Below are 6,000 nucleotides of genomic sequence, written 5' to 3' on the forward strand. Positions count from 1 at the left end.
AGATAAGAGAAGGGAACAAAATGAAAATTGCATACATTTAATTAAAAGAGAAGGGCCAGTGAAGTGGAGCTGTCTTGGAGGCAGGGCTCTTTTTTGGAAACACATTGGATTTCCTGAGACTTTTCTTTTTGCTTTTTCCTGAGGTTCTGCATACAGCATGATTACACCGTATACTCTGTCATGCTGTACTTGAGTTGTATGTAGATACATACTGTAGTGTCTACATACATACGTACACAAGTGCCTGTAGAGATAATGTTGAATTGTTATTTTCAGATAAAGAGGTAGAACAGTATTACTTTATTCCCAGAGAGCCTCACAAACCTTGGTGAGTGGAGCTTCACAGAACCACACTGATTCAGAAGAGCAGTGCTATCTTCATTTTGAATGTTGGCATATTTAGGTAAATTCTGAGCATCTACCGAGTTAAATGAAGCTCTTCCTGCTTTTTGCTGAAGCACTAGACTTATCGTCCACTTGAGAAGCTCATGACAACCTCCGTGTAAGTCCCAGGTGTATTGTTTCTTAGCCCTGTGTTTAACCAAAAGACACTATCTTTCTCTTCCTTCAGCAATGGGAGTGATGGTACCTCTAAAGATGAGATAATCTGAGAGTTGTTTCACACCCTCCAGTCCTTCTGAAGAGGTTTGCTGTGCAGTCATGATCAACGGCTATAGCTGTACTTATGCCTACATAAGGCTACAAAAAAGGCTGGAGTATTTATCACCGATCCCCGCTTAACTTGTTGAAAACTTGCATAGCAGCTATGCTAAACCGTGGGCGGTGGTCTGACCTTAGCATGGAAATAATCATTGAACTAGGACAGTTTAAGGATGCGACATATTTATGAATTAAATACTTACTTCAAAGTGAATTTCACCTCTGGATGACAGTTATGTATACCGCTGTTCTAATCATCCACCTTTTACCGAGAAGCAAAACGTGCCCAGACTCCAGCAGTCTGTTCACACGTTGGAAGCAAAGCAAGCAGGTGTTAGGCAAAACTGGCCTGAGCTGGACGCTCTGTTTGCATGCCTGGTGTGGTCAGTCATCTTTGAAACCTGCCCTGAACAGGTGGGCAGGCCGATGCAGACCATCTTTCTGGTCCCGTATTCCTGCAAGCGGGAAAAGGAGGTATCAAACGGCAACAAAGATTGAAATCACTGCGAGAACAGGGAGAGTGCTCAGGCAGCTCAAGAAACTGTCACGGAAAGGAGAGGGATTGGCAGGGATGCAAGCAGGACCCCCAGAAAAGGCCAAGAAGTTGTCATGGACGTCAGAGCTGCCGCCTGGGGTCTGGAAAACGTCCCTGTGAATCTGCTTGCTGTACGGTTTGAACGATAACACAGGTTGTGCGGAAAGTTTTAAGTGATAGGAGATTCCTTTGTCCCAGCTAGAGTTTTGGCTTCGAATGCACATACACTGTAACTTGGCATGTTGCGTACACATCTCCGTCGCTCTTTTTTGTGTTTTACATCAAACTGCATGCAGGCCTGCTGAGCGCATATTTTCCTTCCCCAGTGAGAGCTGCAACTGCTGCACGAAGCAGAGGGGAAGGGAGAGAGGGTGCAAAGTCATCGTGCCTTACATCATCCAGTGCTGGATTTCTTAATATCATTTCTGACTCATCTCATTAATTTATTATGAATCATCTTCAGCTGATTAGAACTCATAATTTTCAAGCCTTCAACCCCCCTTGATGTCTATAAATAATACCTGCAATTGTGCCAATAAGGGAAGCACTAAGCGGCGGCATAGAAGTGAATGTTGTTTATTCTGTGCGTACTTGTCTGACCAAGTGACACGTGTCAACTGGTGTGTTCAACAGCTCAGAGGCATTTCAGAGGTATTAAAAATCAAATAGATGAGAAACAAATTATTGTGATTAAAGGCTGTCCTCTCTCAGCTAGTTCTAAGCCTGACTGTGGCTATTTTATCTCTTAATTGCAGTTTTACTGCACTGCTCTTGCAGCCTCTAGATGCTGGAAACATGGTTTTAAATGCCTAAATGCCTCTGAGTCCCCTTTTAAAGTTCCCTACCTGCACAGAAGAATGCAAAACACTTTGAATGGGCCCCCTGCGTGAAAGATGCCTTGACTTCAATGGAGCAGGATGAGCCCCTAGGTTAGCCATTATTGTGTCTAATTTAAATTGGCTGGTTATAATGGCTAATCTAATCTTGCTATTTCTCTTTCTCTCTCAAATGGCTGACCTCCTCTTTTAATTTTCTGTTCTTGGCAAATAGCTCCTCTGTTTTTAGCAAGTAGCAGGGATTAGCCTGTGATTGCTGGTGAGCAGAGGAGCCTGGCGGAGGGTGGCCGCTGGCTGTCAAAGGCAACGGCTTGGCAGTAAGTAGGGGAAAGGCTGCGGAGGAGGTTGAGTTTATCCACGTGTGAGAAAACAAAACCACTCAAAGCCCCAGTGCGGCTTCCTCAGTTAAAAGCACAGCGTCTCGCGCAGATGCAGCGTCCAACGGGAACAGACTGTCTCCGGCCCATGGCTCCAGACTTGCTTTTCTTTGCCTCCCTCCTTCCCTCCGTGGATGCCTCTGTGAGATGTTTGCTCCTTGGTGAACATCATGTGGCCCCGCCGTGTGGGGGCCTGAGCGCTGCTCGGCAGCTTCCACGTGCTGATGCTCCCAGACATCTGCGCTCACCTTGAAGGAGCCGGCTGAGGGAGCAGCCGCAGGATAGCCGTGGGAGCCTGGCGCTCTGCTCTGCTTCCCCACAGCCCGAAGCCCAGCAGGCTCACGGAGAAGGGGACCGACATCGTGGCTAGGCTGCCGTCAGCTCTCACCCACGTTCACTTGGGGTAAATTTGGGTGTCTGTACACAGGAAAGCATCATGCCGTGAGGACAAAACCATTGTACCCCAGAAGCCAGGTCTTCCTAAGACCAGAGGCCGTTTGCTCAGTCACCATCTCCACCTCACTTTTTCCATGGAGTTTATTTAAAAAAAAAAAAAAAGCTTGCTAAAAAATTTTTTAAATTCTCATATGTTTCCTTTCTTAGGAAGGAATACGTTTGTTTTTTCTTTCCATCTGGCTCAGAGATGAAAAAAACACCCTTTGATTTCTTTTTTCAAAATAAACTCCGTGTGATGCTCCAAAATTTGTGTGGAGACTTTTTTTTATATATTTCAGAGCAGTAAGAGCAAATCACTAGGCAAATCATGTTTTTCTTTGAGAATATTTTACATGTGGTTAGGATCTTCTTATCCAAAGTGCATCCCAGAGGCATATGAGTATTGCCATCCCCATTTACTGACTGGAGGAAAAAGGAGATTACAGTCTTAGGTTTTCAAAAGTATGTTCAGTTTTTGGTAGTCTATTTTAATATGTCAGGGAGGGGATTTTTAGAGGGCATTTTTTCCAGTGAAGTCAAGGTTAGCATAGAGCAAACTAATTTGCATACACCTTAATGCTGGTAGGGCTTTTTTTGTTTTATTTTCAATGCTAAATTAAACAGAACGGTGCCTCTCCCACACCGCCAGGTGTATGTGAAAATGCCTTTCTGCTGTTCTTCTGCAGAGCAGACCTCAGCGCAATCACAGCAAAGCAGTATCAGCCCTATTGTGAGCAATCTCTTGTGTGGATAAGAGGTAACAAACAACACCAAATTACAAAGAGACCTCTTGATCAGAGGAAAGCGGATTAATGGATTGCTGAGACTATTGACTTCTCTGGTTCCTGGCAGTCCAACATCATTAAATCCTCAAAAAAAGTATAAAGTTCTATCTTCAAAATAATCAGGGTTTTTTTGTCCCCTTTAATCATTTTGGCTACTCTTCAAGAACTTTATTAGGAACCTTATTTTAGTAACTAATGTGAATGCAATTATGTCCAGTTCAGACACATTTGTTCTCATTCCAGTGCTGTCCTTCAGCTTAAATGTCGTCTTTTCTGGGATTGTCACGTAACTGTAGTGGTCAGTTTGGAGCCATTCATCTTGAGACACAATAAGGAATGGACGGGAACAAACACATTCCTCTGAAAACCACAGGAGCCCGGTGGCAGGGCCTGGCTCTAATACCACAGTCTAACTTCACAGGAGATTATCTAAGGACACCCCATGCTTCTTGCTGAATGGTGGAAGGTTTGATACTGTTTCCTTGTTAGTACTGTTAGATGTTGAGAAACAATCAAACGTGTGGAGGATGTTTTCCTACTGAATTAGAATAGGCTAGAAGTGCTTGCTTTAATAAGATAGCGCCATGTTTTATAAAGTGTTTGAGAAATGAGTCTGTAGGTCTGAGCCTCAGCACGTTTACTCTAGTTTTACATCAGAGCAGCGCTCTTGAATCTCAGTCAAGGTCAGACTTAGACTCTTGATCTTCAAGGTGATAATCTCTGATTCGGAGATTATCATGTAACTTCTGCTAGTTACTTTTTCTGATATATGTGTTTTGCCCAGACACAAATCTGAGGCGCAGACATCTGTGTGGTTTCCAGGCACTGAGAATTGCTTCCAAATGCCCAGCATTCGCAGTCATGCTCTTGCCATCCTTGCCGGAGGCCCTACTGGTGGAAGCTGCAAGTATGTAAATGTGACTTTGGAAGAGGTTTCTTCCGGAATCCCTCTCATTCAGAAGTCTGGGCATACTGGGCAAAGACGACACTTCCTTAATTCCAGCTCTATTACCCGCATTCATACAAAACAGATGATAAATTATTTTTCTGAATGGTAAAAATGTATTTGTGTCCACTCTTTTCTTAATGTCAAAATAAAAGTCTGGAGGTGGAAGTCAGACAAAACATCCCCTGGCATTGCAGTATGCCACTATCACAGGGAACACGGGCAAAAAAATGTTCCTGGATTAACTCCTGTGAGAACAGCATGAACTGACATTTAAACAGTAGACAGCTTAATGGTATCTGCTTATGGAAAAAAACTTAACTGCATGTCCAGCCTCACTGCTGGTCCGCCAGAAGGATAGGGGCAGCCCTGCAGTGTTTCAAAGAAACTGTAGGAGGACAGAAATAGGTGGAGAATGATTGAGAAGAAAAATGAACCCTGATATTCTCATCATGGTCTCTAGCAAGATCAACTGCAGAGGCACTCTCTTCTCAGAAACAATATAATAGGGCACTGTCATGGTTCTTACAATTCCCAGTCTCAGTTGTGAAAAGGCTACATCCTCAGCTTGTGAGAGAAGCGTGTCCTTCAGTTGGTGCCTGAAGTCGTGTAGTACTTTCCCAGGACAAACAAAAATTCCTGGTGGTTCCAAGTCTCCGGGGATTTGGGTTGGGGCTTTTGTTTTGCTGGTTGGTTGTTTTTCCTTCGCATCCTTTTCCTCCTACACAAGTTTTGAAACACAGAATTTTTTCTAGCGTTCCAGCTGTATTAGAAGCGCAGAGCCAGACTTTGGAAGAAAGATTAAAGCAAGAATATGCAGCAGGTCTCCAAGCAACAAAACAGCGTGTGCTCTGGGAAATAGGTCCACAATGGTATATGGATCCGTAGCTCCTATTTTAGTACTACACTCTCATTGAGATCTCCATTTGAACAGGTGCACTTTAGGAATAGTCAAACATGCATCTTTAATAATAGTAAAAAACAGCAGTATCGATACAGGTGTTGCGCGAAGTGCTTTTCTCGGGCAAGAATTTTAAAGGTGGCATTTTTAAATGAATGTTCCCCAGCTTTCCTCGTTTTTTAACTTTAAGTGTCAAAACTTGGAGCCATCTGGGGACTCTCAATAGTCACCAGTTGGGGATTTCAAACTCAAAGCGAATTTCAAAGGCAGATCAGATTTGCCACGTTTGGAAGTGGGTAGGTAGTCAAAAGTCCTGGCCAGGACTCTTCACTGACTGAAACTAACTCTCTCCTTCTGTGTGTTTGCATTGTTAAATAAGGAAGAAAACACTTTAAAGCATAGTCTCACTCAAGTATCACTGGGAACACTTTTATTTATTTAGCAGACATCACCATGAGGTCTCCCTGTCTACATCCATCTCCTGGCATTTTACCTATGAGAACAGTCTAAAAATAAAATAAAACA

This window comes from Struthio camelus, chromosome 2 (genome assembly GCF_040807025.1).
Source record: "Struthio camelus isolate bStrCam1 chromosome 2, bStrCam1.hap1, whole genome shotgun sequence".
NCBI classification, from domain to species: domain Eukaryota; kingdom Metazoa; phylum Chordata; class Aves; order Struthioniformes; family Struthionidae; genus Struthio; species Struthio camelus.